General features: G+C 29.5%; 1 protein-coding gene across 1 annotated transcript in view; it reads right to left on the bottom strand.

Annotated features, from left to right (window-relative positions):
• Positions 1 to 8472, bottom strand: part of LOC136989370 (tyrosine-protein kinase JAK2-like) — a 36560-nt gene extending 28088 nt beyond the window's left edge. The window contains exon 1 of the mRNA XM_067287490.1: positions 8459 to 8472. The gene's annotated coding sequence lies outside the window, so the exon portion shown is untranslated. The remainder of the gene's footprint in view (positions 1 to 8458) is intronic.
• Between the last annotated feature and the right edge of the window lie 7559 nt (positions 8473 to 16031).

Raw genomic sequence — 16031 nt, forward strand, 5'->3', positions numbered from 1 at the left:
TATTAATTAATACAATCGAACAATACATTGTACCAGGTATGTATATCCACCGCACATTTTATTTCACCGAGTAAGTTTTTATAATTTATTTTTAATTTTAGCCCTTATATCGTGGCTAGCGATTCAGAATGTAATTGTGATATTAAAAATACATTTAGAGAAGTCTACAGTTTTTACTGGCTTATCGAACAAATGAATACGAATGGACCCTAGACCAGTGATTCTTAACAGGGGGCCGCGGCCCCTGGGGGTCCATAAGAAGTTTGCCGGGGGCCGCCAAATTATGCAAAATTTCCTTCGGAATATAATAAAAAGAAAATTGATGTATAATCCGAATATCGTATTGAAAAGTGAAATAAGAAAGATAAAGTTTTCCTATTTAGTTTTTATTTATTTATTTTGTATTTCTTCCTACATACAACTTTGTTAGTACAGAAGAAATAAATGCAAATATGTTATTTACACCGCAGTATTTACTTCTTTTATTCCAAAGCAATTTTAAGAAACTATTAATGCTTGGAATTTTAAAAATAATTAGGAAAAATAGTAGGCTTTGAAAATTTAAATATTTTTGCAAAAGTTATGCAAAATCCTTACCACAAGTGGGCGTTTTAGTTTTAGTTTAGTTTTAGCATCGACATTGGATCGATTTATCGACATGTTTCTTATTTTATTTTCTGTTAAAAATTAATGAGTTTTCATGTTTAATTGTGAAGTTTGAATGTTATTTAAATAGATAATGAAATAATAAAGTTATGATTTACATTTATTATATAAAAAATAAAGCAATAATAAAAAAATCAATTTATTATAGATAAATTATCAAATTATCAAATATAAATTATTATTAAAAAATGGGGGTCACAAAAAAATTATGAAATATTTGGTGGGCGGCGAGTATAAAAAGGTTAAGAACCACTGCCCTAGACCATCACTGACGCGCAATTAACTGATTGCCCCTGGAAGTCGGCTTCTTACAGAAACACAGCTTCCCTGTCATCAAATGTCACGGCACGCCACTGTTTTTTAATGTTAATTTAATAATAATTTTTAATTTAAAAAATAGCAGTGTTTTTCCAATGGAACTTACTGATTACTTTGATTATTGGAAAATTAATCATCACTTGATGATTAATCAGTGGAGGAGCCAATTAGTATGATTAACAATTAGGAAAGGATTAATTGGTACATCTCTACTAACAGAATATAAGTAAAAGTTTTATTTTCTTTATAAATTGTAAAAATTATTTAATAAATGATTATATTATCTTAAAGAGCTAACTTAATAAATTAAAATTATATCAAAACTTCATCGAATTATACACTGTAATTTAACAATGCTTTGTTTACGTTTACAAAAAAAGGTTTTCAGTTCAAAATTTAAGAATTACTAGTATAATTAACTGCATCGATTATAAATTTATTTATTTATAATTCTTTAAATATCTTAAGAATTTCAACAGTATTGATAATTTTTTGAAATATGAAAAATTAGTTTTCAACAAAAAATCACATCATCATCCATATCTTTACACTAAATATAAACAAATATTTCAATTAGTATATAAATAAATATATTGTTTTCATTCTTTTTCGTTTACAAGTAGGTACTTTAAATTTTTGTTCCGAAATAAATCTTTATGTACTACAGAACACAGTCAAAGACTACAGTTCTCTCTTTCCTGATGTTACTAGTTTGCTTGAACATTTAAAAAAATTTTTCTAACAAATCTTCAATTAAATTAAATCCTATTACAATTCTTGCTATGTTTAAGCTTCATTAATCAGGTAGAGTAGAAAGAATTTGTTTTGTTTTAATCAGAAAAGATATACAAAATTAAACTGAATGGATAGATATAAACAGCACTTTGCCTGGTAGATTGCTTAAAGCAACTTTAAAAGACAGTTCGGCTACTTCCATTTAAGTGATTAACTGCAACACCTGGAAGATTTATAAGTGCTGTAATTTAAGGTAGCTGCTTTAAATGGAAAAAGTATTTGTAAAATTTATTACACTGGAAAACACAGAGGTCTATTCTCTACTACTTCCAATAATATCAAAGTTTTGCTATTAAATAACGATAGGGGCTGACATGGCACATTTCAAGCCTCCCATTGCTACTGGATACCAAAACATCAGTATTATCAAAAGTAGTTAATACTAGACCTCCCCAGATGTTATTAGCTATTATAACATGTAGCTAAAGTCTGTATCATCTTGACTAAATATTTTGATATATATATATATATATTTAGTCAAGATGATACAGCTGCAAGTTAAATCATTTACACACATCAAAACACTAAGAAAATGATTTTCTTTAAAAAATGGATTCTATACTAATATATGATACGTAAACAAAAAAATCTTAAACGTTTGCACACAATAAACTGAAACTGAATAATTTATTTTAAAAAATCTACTCATATTATTTAATGCTTACACACTTTATGACAAAAAAAAAATAAAACTACTTTCAATCTTCAATACATATACAGTGGTGCCTCATATAACGTACAGTACTTAATCCGTTCCAGGTGCACGTCTGTTATACGAAACGCATTTTCCCATAGGAATACATGTTAAAACATCTAATTCGTTCCGCAGCATAAAATAACCGTACTGTATCATAAAAAAACTGAACAAGGGGTGCGTTCTTTTATTTTACCGCGTAACTCTGCACGAGCGACATTCGTTTAAAAATTCCTGCGGAACGCATTCCTAAATTCCGGTGGGAGTGCACGCCTTCGAACGACAAAAACGGCCGCTTATAGCAGCAGTTTACGGTGGAAAGCAACATGGCGTCCTCCATGGCTCAGATAGTTTCGTTTCCGGGTCCATTATGTGGTTTTATGAATGAGAATTTAGAAATTGTAAAAGCGCGAGTTAGCGCACGCGGTAAAGTGTCTTTACGAATTTTTTTCGAGGCTATTCTGAATGCTCTTTCAACAAATAATCCATTTTATGGTTAAATTGTACAATTGGGACCCTTCTTTTGCCTTTTAAAGCTCTTATTTTAGAGTTATAGATTCCTCCATCACGATACTATCGATAGCGCGGGCGCCGCCATCTTTCTTTCTTTCACCGTCGTTCCTAAATGCCTACAAACAGCAGCGCACTCCCGTAGTAGCGGAGACGCAGAGCGACCGCTATTAAAGAACGCACCCACGAAGCAGTCACCAATTATGCCGGAAAGTCCGTTGTTCAAGTCACGTAACGGCCAAACAGAAAGTCCGTTGTTCGCAGCGTTCGTTATTCGAGGCGTACGTTATACGAGGCACCACTGTACTACTAAAAGTCTTAGATTGTTTGTTTGTAATAAAATACAGAAAAAAATCAGCACAAAATACCTTCATTTTTTAAGAATTTTATACCCCAAATGAGAAAAGAAACAAAATAAAACAAAATTTGTTAAAATCAAGTGATGGATAACTGAGTTATCACTGTGTTTACTATCTTATAACTATACTTAAATCATCTGATGAATTAATTTCAGTGTAATATTGAAATTTTTGGTGTAATGTAACTTCTGAGACTTCTAGAATGGCTATCTGTCCATCCTTTATAAACTTCTAAGCCTTTGACCAATATGCATTCATATTTTACTGACCTTCCTCAGGAAAACTACAAATTGAATGTCTGTTGCATTTGAACAAAAATTTTTAAAACATCATAAAATAAATATTTCAAATGTTGATAGTCAAACCTTTGAGGTTATGAATAAATGAAAAGCATAAAGTAAAAGTAAAACTAATAATAATAATGTAAGAACAAATAATAATAGCTGAGTACAAGTGTTACCCTCCAATTCATACACTAAGAGCTCGTATAAGGTCACTTGGTATATATTTCAAAAATGGATTAGTGTTGGCTCTCACCTTGTCCCGTGGGACCAAGTTCAAGTACAAGATTATCCAAGGTTTATTTTGAAGAAAAATGTATAAAATGAGACATGCAGAGGTCTTACATATACAGTAGAGCATCGATTATCCGACCCCCGATTAACCGACCGCGTTCTAGTCGGCAAATTCAAATGTCCGCTAGTGATGTGGTGCTACAATATTTGGTTATGTCTTGGCTACTTTAATATTATTTTTGTTAAATTTTTGCATGTTTTAGCTGGCAGCACTGACTCGACCATGAAAGGGAGGCTAGTATTTAAACCAGGCCTAATACACTATACTAATAATGTATTTTTTCATACTTTTCGGTTATCCGACTTTTCAGTCATCCGACCAACCCCAGTCCCCAATTAAGTCGGATAATCGATGCTCTACTGTATATATATAAAACACTACTATTACTTATTAAGCGATCACTGAATTTTTGTTTTATTTGTATATGGCAACACAACATATGGGAAATCTACCAAGAGAGGATTCTCCTAGGAGAACTTTCTATGGGAAACTGGTCATATATAGATGTTACTAACACAAAGAAAACCCAGTAAACGCCGTGCGGACAGCTTGTTCGTGAGGTGTAAATCCACAACCAACCAGTGTTCAGTAGTTTTATCCACTAGACCACTGGTAGACTTAAGGCGGTGGGTAACACTGAAAACTTTTGATGATAATTAAATAATTAACATTAAAAAAAGGTATTTATTTATTTATTATTATTATGCATTATCAAATAATAATTATATTGAAATGTAGTCATAATGTTTGAATTTAAAAAGTTCAATTAAAATTATTTAAAGAAATAAAATTATTAAAGCTAATTACATATAGTATAATATTAAGTAATATTTTTTCTCTAAGTACATATTTTTCAGCATAAAATATAAATTATATTTGTGTTTACTAGTAGTTGAATAATTATTTTTGTATTACTTTTGATTTTTTTCAATAATAACAAGTCATTACTGAAGTCAATAGAATTTCATTTATTTTTTGAAATGAAGATTCACCTGTGATAAAATTTCATAACAACAATGAAATTTAAGAATAAGTCAATTAAATAAAGTGCAAAGCTTATAGACCAACGCTATATTTTTAATAATTTTTATATAAAATCTATAACTAATAAACTTTTTTTTAACACGATTAATTTTTTGTCAGACCCCCCCCATTTAAATTTATTCTTTAAATTTCATAATTCAGATTCATTACATTTTATTTCAGAAAAAACAGATAAAATAATTAAGAGAATAGAAATTGAATCACTACATGTCATTTCCATGTATTAAAATGTATTTGTGCTTCCTTTCTACTTCTTTGTAACAATAAATTATTGCATAATCATGATTAAATGGATGAATGTTATGAAAAACTTTCTATTCATATTTTTATTTATAGTAATTAAAACAATTATTTTTTAATTGTTTAAAATATATTGTTGTTTTATGTAGAATGTCATCATTCGAGTAACTGTTAGTGATCGTACTTGTATCATCTTTTTCATTAAATCCTATATATTTTTTGATATTAGTACAATTATACTACAAAAAGTAGATGTGAAAGGTGACAAACAATTTTTCTATATATTCAGAAAACTCATTATTATAGTAAACAATGACAAACAACTACATTAATTATATAATGTTTTCATTATATCTTGTTGATAATGATTGATATATCATCCTTATCTGTTAAATAGAGCAATAAATTAAATATCAATTTATAAACAGCTGCTTCCTTTCATTTTTTATATGTTATTCAATTAAGATATATCATTACGTATTTAACCCAAAAATAGTTATTAATAAATACACGAATCGTAATTAATCTTGTTTTTTAAAAATATCTCTAGCTTTATGTAAGTGTAAAAGTGAATTGTATTTGTAAATAATATACAGATCTACGTAATTGCATGCTTTGTAATTAATGTAATTTACATTTAATCTACAATATAATATATTTTTATTATTAAAATTAGTTAAAATTTAAAATTTACCTTAATACTTATCTTAAAATACAGTTTATTAAATCTCTATATATATATATATATTAACATTAAATATTGTTTTATAAATGTCATTTTTGAAAATTGCATTACATGAATACGTTCACTTTGAAATGATCCATACAACTACATTAATTAAATTTTAAACTGTTTTGGTATGATTTAATACAGATTTACAGGAAGGCTACAATTTTTATTAAATGCTAAATTGCTTTTTCAAGCTAATATATAATAAAATCTACTGTTCACAAATATTTAAGCCTATAATAAAAACTCAAATTATCGTTACAAAAGTATTTACATCAATGGTCCAAACTTTTTTCATGGTCATCCTATCAATAAAGAAATTCTTGACAAGCTCATCAAAATAAGAAAAACATCGATGTTGCATTCAGTTCAACAGCAACTTCAGTTTTCAATGAAATTAGTGTTGCTACAGTAAGAAAGAAAACTTATCTTGCAATACTAGCATGAATCTGCCATTCATATTAAACCTTTTTTTTTAATCATCATTTTATAATTAAAACTGATATATTTGATTAAATAATTTCAATTTATCTTTTAATGAACTAGTAAAAATGGATACTAAAATAATCAATTAAAATATGTATTTTTGAGAAAATATTTTAACATGTAAATAGATTTTATAAATACTTAACGTAAGTGAAATAAATTCATAATTAGAAAATTTGATACTGAGACATTATATTTGATATATTCAATATAATTTAATAAAAACAGACTAACAAATTCTACTTTATATTATAATAAATACGAAATGTTTTTGAAATTTCAAAAATAATAAATCTTTGTTAAAACTTTGTTTAGTGTTTTTCCTTTTTTCTTTCTATTCTTATTCATGTATTTACTAAATAACATTCTACCACCAAAATGAAAATTTGCCATCATATAAAATTTAAAAGACAATTTAAAGTTTTCACATATACAAACAGATTAACTAAATATAAATATTTTAAATAGAAATAAATTATGAAAAAGTGTATTAAAACTTGTTTATTCAGTGAAGCAAATACTTTACTTTTTTCTTTTTTGCGTAACATAATTTCCTCAGGAACTTCACAAAAAACAAAAGTTTCTCATCCAAATACACATAAATTAGAATATTCAATTGAATAGTTGTACAGTAATACCTCGGTTTTCGTTGACTTTGGCTATCGTCGGTTTTGGTTTTCGTCGATTTTTCCCACGAAAAATTTGTCTCGGATTTCATCGACGTGCCGACACGACCCGGATGTTAATTTTGCGAAAACAAAGGGCGACCCACGTGTTTTCCTGCTCACTGTGGTGTTGTTTCTCATCGTGCTAGCGTTAACCCACACGTCTAGCCAAACAATTCCATTGCTTTCCTTTCAGCTCCATCACGAGAGCAAAGAAAGTTTCCAGAGCCAGCAGCCCTTCGAATTCCACATTAAATGTTCATTTATTCTTTACATTAGTCTTTTATATTCATTTTATATTAATTTCTTGTTGTTTTTAGTATAAAACACTATACTTATTCTCTATAAAATGTGTTTTTGGTATATATCTCGAAGTGTCTAGAACAGTGTTTCCCAACCTTTTTTGTGCTATGTCCCACCTAAGCCTTTCTAAAATTCTTATGCCCCCCAACATATATGTTGAACTCTTTTGGATGGTCTCTCGTTGCCGTGTTTGTTGAAGTTTTTTCTTGCACTTAATTGTCACACTGTTTTATTGTAACCACAATAAAACCCAATCCTTTCATCAAAGTCTCTTGCACTTTCCAGTCATTGCCAAATGCGACCTGGAACACCACAACTCACGTCTGCCCACCTCGAGGTCTGGGCAAAGAATGTTCTTTCTCCTCTTTCATCGGCCTCAGGGCCTTGTTTATCTCTTTGTTCTCAGTGGTTCCCAGAATTGTTAATTCCACCCCAAGGGAAAAGGGTTATAAAAGAAAGTTCTAGAAGGAAAGGGAAACAAAGAAAATTAAAACTAACTTAAATCAATATTTACAATAAATATGGCATACAGCAGCTATACGGTTAACTTAAACTCTGGATGAGTTTCGAATTGCCCCCTTGTGGGGCGTGGGCCCCACGTTGGGAAACACTGGTCTAGAACAAATTAATCATATTTCCATTGATTCATATGGAAATAATTGCTTCCCGGTTGTTTTCAGACAGATTATCAACAAAAACCGAGGTATCACTGTATATATATTTTTTCAAAAATTAATTATTAATAATTAAAATTTAAAATCCTGTACACGTTATTAGATATTTCTTTATGTTTTAATGATTCAATTTATTTTATTTTTTTCATTCAAATCCTAAATAATAATTGTAAAATATACTTAAATAACTGGATATTTTCAACATGAATTTAGATAATTAGGATGAATATCATATGGAATCAAGTTTTTTCCACATAAATTAAAAGAGTTTTATTTGACATTGTATTATAAATAAATAAATAATGTATAAAATGAATTATTTTACAGTATATTTTTTATCATAGAATCATTTTATAATCATAAATATAACAACAATAAATTAATAATAATAAACTTACTTGAAAAACAAAAAAAACTGTTCTCTATCACAAGTACTACAGCTGTACTATTCCTTTTCCTTCACCTGGAATTACACAAATTTCCAAGTAAAATCAATAATAAACTTTTTAAAAAACAAATATATAAATAAATTGCGAAATTTATCAGAAATTTAAGTCAAAAATGATAATATAAACATAAAAATAAACCTTAATTAATCTGTAAATATTACCATTTCTTGTGTTTATTAATTATCTTATTATAAAATCTTTTTGTTTTCACTTTATTTTATAACGGGATGAATTCAGTTTCATTCTTCAAAATTGCAACGTGATCTCCATCTTGTCATTTCCCCCTTTCCCATAAAAACGCGCCCTCTAACGATAAAACAATCTTTTCAAAATATAAATATTTATATATATATATATATATATATATACATATATTTTTTTTAAATCGTAAAATATTCATTTATTTATTCGATTATATAAATGAAATTATTTAAAATTTTAAATAAAATATTATATTCAAATCGAATAATACAGTATTAAATGTCTTGTAGTGAAATATGTTTACGTCACGCTACATCTATATGACTTTGCTTCGATATTTATATTTATTTTTATACGTATAAAACGAAACTTATTTATTTTTTTATGATTTTATATCCATAAACTTATAACTTATATTCAAATAAATGTTGTAATATAACTCAATTGAGCAGTAAGAACGAGAATTTTATTTGGAAAACGACGAAATCCTAGGACACACTCCATTTAACGCTCCATCTTCGTACGGTTTCGTCTCTGATTTTAAATTTTTCGGGCGATTTGAATAGCAACGAATAAATAAATAAAAAAACATTATTTATTATTTATATGTTTATGTTATTTGAAATCATAAACCGTAAATGGAAAATTTGAAATTATTATTAGTTAAAAAAATAACTTTTATGTAGTCCGATTATCGGTTTCGGAGCAGTTTTCAGTCTCAAATTCGCTTTATAAACATATAAATTATATGAAAGAACGTATAGAAAATTGTAGTTTTTAATTAACAATGAATAAATAGCGTAACTTGTAAATCCGCCATTCATTACGCGTATTTAAATCGAAATTTAAATAAATAGTTCGTATGTAATGTAAACAATTACAACTACAATGTAACTGAGTACTTGTTTCTTTATAAAAATCTGTGAAAATTTTAGTTGGCAAATACTAAAAACTTAATCTATACGAGTTTTATTACTTTCCTGGCTGTCACATAACATGGCGATCGGTCAAAAATGACTACCCAAGACTTTTATATTTTTAGACTAAGAGGGCCTTGAACGTCGAGAAATGCAAAATAAGTTGGGTGTTTTTTGTTTGTATGGATGTTAATATGTGTGGGAAGGCATGATTTATTTCACCCAATTGAAACTTGATAACTCTTCTGCCCTTATTGGAAAATTTCCGAAATTTTGCAGGGATGTTTGTGTATTAGGTGGAAATGTTTCTAGAAATTTTCAGGAAAATCGTAATGTATTGATTCTGGAGATAATAAGGAGAGAGAGAGAGGGAGAGAGCATATCTAAAAAAAAAACTTTAAAAGCTCGTCTCTACTCTCTCAAAACTAAGCCTTTTTGTCTTTTATAATGATTTAATAATATAAAAGTTATTTTTTCATAACGTATCTCAACAGATGGCGCCACGCATAATTTTAACTTGGTGCTGTGTTTAAGACAAATTAGTGTTCTTAAACGTAAGTATTTATCGTTGGAAAAATTACGCAACTCGTTGCTGAATTTTTTTATAATAAAAAATACAAAAATACATTAATTTTTTATCTTGTTTTTATAATAAGATATATATATATATAACTCATAAAAACGTAGACTTTTACTTTCGAAAAGAAAACATGTTCGGTGAAAAAAAAGATGCATGGTAACATGTATAATATATAAAATAATAAATAAGAAAAGAATATTAAGTATTTTATTACACTTAATAATGTCTTTTTTTACGCTATGGGCAGTAAGAGGGCTTACTGAAAATAATTTAAATTGTTAGATAAATTAATTGTATCAAAATTCTAATTATTAGTTGTTTAGAATATTTATGCAGCCGTAAGCAGTAATATACATTTATCTATTATTCTCTCAAATCTCTCAACTTATGAGCTGTCCATAAACTATGTAACGTAGATACGGGTGAATGGGTATTCAGGTAATCGATACGATGCATTACAAGAGCTATTTACAAAAACGCTACGTAATGCTAAAGGTTTAACCCTCGGGTAACAAAATTATTAATTTCCGTTTTTGAAGTGTTGCATAGAGAATTACAAGTTACACACGTAATCAATAAATTAATAATGTTCAGTACCTCGCATTCTGTTTTACTCCTTAGTAGGCTACAATTAAGGATTGAAGAGATGAGTTACGTAATTTTGAGAGTGGATATGTGCGACAGAGTTACAGAACGTTACTGTGGATGAAATGGTAATTGAAATGTATTTAAAAAGCGTTACACATGGACTATCCCTTATTGGGGATAATGTGTGATGAATAATTCTGAAAAATGTTATTCAGAGTTTCTAATTTCTTAAGTACATTTCTTACTACACATAAAATACTACACTGCGATTGTAACGTTCCTCCGCAGTGGGCTGGGAAACGGGAGGAGATACCAGAAACGAAGTAATGGCGTCAAAGGCAACCACACGAATCCCCAGGAATTTTTCGGGGGGTGGTCCGTTCGGATATGTCGGGCCCCGTCCCTCACCACCCGGTCGCCCCATTGTGGGCCTGGCCGAACCCATAATGGGCCTACTGAAAGAGGCCCTCTTAGTGCCCACAGGGCGGAGTTAAAAAAAAAAAAAAAAAAAAAAAAAAAAAAGGCAACCACACGTCGAAAGAGTTAGTTATGATACCAGCACTCTGCTGAGCCTCCCACTGGAGAGGTATATTACGATCGTACTGTATTTTTTAAGATCCTGCATTTTTAATCTTTTAAGCTATATTTCGAAATAATTGATATCTCTCTTAAGAAAACCGTGATTATTTTCTCGCTCAAATACGCTGAAGAAGCCATGTTTGAATGGTATATACACCGAAAACGGCGGTAGGAGCTAATGCTCAAACACAGTATACAGCGAGAACTTCACCGCGATAAAAATTAAACAATGCTAGATATCTGGAAGAGAGAGATTTTCTGTCTCGCGAGCGAGAAATTCTATTTTTCGATCGTGCATGATTTCTCTTTGCGAGAGCGATATTGATAAAATCTCGCTCGCTACTATTATCGCGTCTGCAGATGATAGTCTAAGACATTAAAGTCACACAGATATTTTTTAAGTATTGTTGATATATTGTTATTGACTGATTGCTGTTGACAACAAGCAAACATAAGTATTGACAGACCAAATAAATTAAAAATATTATGTGAATTTTTCATTGTTTGAATTTTTAAAATTATTCCTTTATTACAAAATGCAACATGCTAATAATTTATAAGAAAAATATTGTATAATTGTGATTAATTACAATTAAAAGTTAGAGATTTTTAAATTACTATATTTTTATAATACGTGTCCATTGCATTACACCAGCGTTTCTCAAAGTGGGCGATAACGCCCCCTTGTGGGCGGTGAGTAAATCTAGGAAGCGCTGGAGGCAGGGTACTGAACGGTGACCAAAGGCAAAAGTTGGGGTCACTGACAGCCGTTTCCTTTCTTCTGTTAAACTGATAAGAGGAAACATTGCGTTTAATGGTGTCCAGATGTTGAGAACAATGTACGGTAAGGGCACAAAGTGTGAGATTCATAGAAAAGTTTTCCTAAGAATATTTCCAATCCTTTCTCACACAAGAGAAAATTGGTTAGGGAGCGTTGGGTATAACTTTATGGAACAAAGGGGGCGGTGGATCGAAAAAGTTTGGGAATCACTGGATTACACGATTAATTGGTCCAGAGAAATAATCACGTAAAGTGAATTTAATACGGCATGATAAGAATTGGGGACTAGGCCAAGGAAAAACAAAGAAAACCTATAAATGCAACAACAAATTAATTTTATTAGTTAATGTAACTATTACAATGCTACAGGTATTGGCACTCTTCAATCGCATGACCGGGATCTTGAGAGTCTGGATCATTACATTCTCACTGTCTTGAAGGCCCTAGTATGGTTGAACTGACGATTTTCAACTTTTTTTTTTTGATGAAATTCAGTTAACAGACAGCATTCTTCTCTCTGTAGAGTTCTTTGTAGCGAGCCAAGGAATTCTCGCAATTTTGGCACTTGTATTCTTGTTACGGCCATTTTCTTCAGATTCTAATTTCACTGTCAATGTGCTAGAAAAATTCATCTTTTTACTATTTTGAAAGTTATTTTACGGGCTTAAAGACATCATATGTTCCTCCCCTTCATCATATTCATCATTTTCCATTTCTAAAAGCTCTTCACTGGTGAGTTCTGTTGAGTGGGACCGCAGAAGTTCATCCACATTTGCTTGGTCTAAATCATCAAATCTAAATGATCTTTCCATGTCAACAATGTCTTCTGTTAAATTGGAAAGTTTGTGTTCAGGATCAAATTCATGTGAATCGGAAACTTCACATGGTCACAATATCACGGCATAGGGTGACTGTAAACTTTAAACTTGCCATTCATTTATAAATCAATTGCCTTATTTTAATTTTATTTTTATAAATCGCGTTATAAAGAAAGCGCGAAGTGAAATCGCGTATAACTAGAGATAGGTTACCTTTATTTAAATTAATCCTCAATTGGTTTATATATATATAAACGAGGATGTTTGTTTGTTTGTTTGTTTCATGGTGTAAGAATATAGGTAAAAGCACTCCTATTGTTTGACTGTCATACAATAATGCGTGCATAATTGCAGAAGTAATTATTATCCAAAGAAACAAATAGTAAATATATTTAAGTCATTTACATTATTTCTATAATGATTTTCAAAATTTATCGTTAACTCATTTTCTAATAAATTAATTAAAATAATTATTAGAGAAAAGTAAAGCTAAAGTATTTAATAAAATTTACAAGTGCTTGTGTGTGTGTGTGTGTATATATATACACACACACAAGCACTTGTAATATATATACACACACAAGCACTTGTAATATATATATACACACAAGCACTTGTTATAGCCTATATATATAATAAATAAAAAACAATTAGTTTATAATAAAAAAAAATACGTAAAAATATTATTCGTGAATGGTTTTTGTCTCTCTTTTATAAGAAATGAAGAGCAAGGTTCATGTAGACATAGTCATAACGACAAGAACTAATGGAACAGAAAAAAGGTGGAAAAAGACAAAAACCAGAGAACACACGCACTGTATTACATATTGTTATGACAGTTATCAACGACGTATAACAATTATATTTAATAAGGGAGATCTGGATAGAATCATTTTCTAAGATTTAAAATAACTAAATATTTAACTGCATTACATAAAATAAAATTTATCTTCTTATTAATGTACGGTTGTAAATTCTATTTTGAAAATATGAAATTAAAGTATCGTATAAATCCTACAAGTTAATTTTCAAATTTATTATTATTATTTTTTTTAATCTTCTTGAAACCTTAAACAGTACACAGTAAAAACCTCTTCATAACGAGTCCGGTTTACGCAGGTTTAACTGCAATTTGTTTAAAATATATAAAAAAAATTCTGTTTTTATTGTAAATAGTTATTGTTATTTATAACAAGATTGATTATTTTACAATATTTACAAACATAAAAAGTTTTAAAATAAAATATGATAACAGATGGCGCCACCAAAATTTTGATTATTGCCGGGAAAGTTGAGCAACTCGTTGCTGGTTTATTTACCAATGTTAAAATGCAAAATAAATATTTTAAACATTGATTTTTTTTTCATTTTTACTTATACTAAAATAAAATTTTACATTGAATTTATATTTTCATTTATTAACCACTCACATCTTCAATTCTTAAAATATTTGGTTTAAATAAATAAATAAATATAAATAAAAGATTTTTTCAATAAATTCTTATAGAATGTCGTATAATGAATAACTTAGAATTTAATAAATGAGGGGTGATATATATATATATATATCACCCCCCTCAAGGATGCTCAGGCTACAGAGGAGCCAGGAAGAACAATTGCTCTTCCTGAGATTTGCTTTATTTTGAATAATTGATTTTATGAAGCAAAGATAATATACAAGAGTTGATTTATTTTAATAGAAGTTATATTGCAATAAATACAGATCACCAGCAACGAGATGGCTTCTCTAGTCCTCGTTTAAGCTCTATGGAGGAGCCACATATTTTTTGCAGTTTTCTTATGGTTTTTATATGTGTTATCATTCATTCTTATGAAGATAGACAACACAGTATAAGAAGCAACAAATCTGTTTACGGAAGATGATTTTACTGAATCAATTGGTTGATAAATTGATATAAATGCCTACGTTTTTGCTCTCTGAGACAAATGCTATAGGCATCCTCAAACACCCACAGTTTGGATGATATCAGTTGATACCTCAATTAAATAGCAATAAACTAAAATTTGGAGCTGACTCATACCTTCGTTCTGTTGTTTATTTATATTTATCGATTGTATTTTAGAGATTTAAATGATTTAAAAGTCTCAAAATAGAAAGGCTTGCATTCAACTATTTAATGTTTTTTTTTTTTTTTTTTTAATTTGTAGCCAATCTCTCTGACAAATTCTCAAAGGTGCTACTACTGTATATTCTTAATTGATAAAGAAAACAATTTGTTTGTCAAACAAAAATTTCTCTTGTTTTTTCGTTCTTTGTTAACAAGATTTTTCCGTTATAATGGAAAAACCTTGTTAATTTATTAACAATTATTTTTTATTAATTTGAAATATTGGCTTATTTTAATATGTCAATTGAAACTCGTATTAATTATATTAATTGATAATGGAAAAATGAAAATAATAAAACCTTGTAATTATCACAAATAGGTGAAAGAACATGACATTTTTCTTTTTGCATTCACTTTTCATTTCTTTATTATTAATAATTTATAAATAAATATACTGTATTTTAATGTGGAGTTTTAACCTTATAAGTGTTGCAACGAATAGTATATTCGGCCTGGAGCGTGGCCGAATAGCCGAATATTCGGCTAAACTATTCGGCTTGATTAACGCACGTACGAAAATTGGCGCGCAAATCGCATTATGGCAAGGACCCTGCTCTCTATTGGCCCTCTGTCACTACGCTTCGCCAATCACGTTACTTCTTGACAGTTGTAGCGGACAGACACGAGCGTCATGGTACATGACCCACACGTGTAAATAACGGGAAAAGAACAGAGAAGGACCGCGAAGTGGAAATTGAGATGATAACATAATCGAACAAGTCGAGGCAGCTTATTGGCGCGAAATTCGCGGCCGTCAATGCCAAATAATTGTTCTCATAGACTTCGGAAAGCTAAATGTCTGTAATGAAAGTCACTTAGAGTGCACGGGCGAGAGCCTGGGGCCGTTCGGGCTACCAAGCTGTCTCGAATCTGTGAAATCATAACTGTAACTTATACCGACGTTCTATCTGTCTCTTTTCTCCGTTATC

The sequence above is a fragment of the Centruroides vittatus genome, unplaced genomic scaffold, assembly GCF_030686945.1.
Source record: "Centruroides vittatus isolate TY-2023 unplaced genomic scaffold, ASM3068694v2 scaffold_490, whole genome shotgun sequence".
Lineage (NCBI taxonomy): Eukaryota > Metazoa > Arthropoda > Arachnida > Scorpiones > Buthidae > Centruroides > Centruroides vittatus.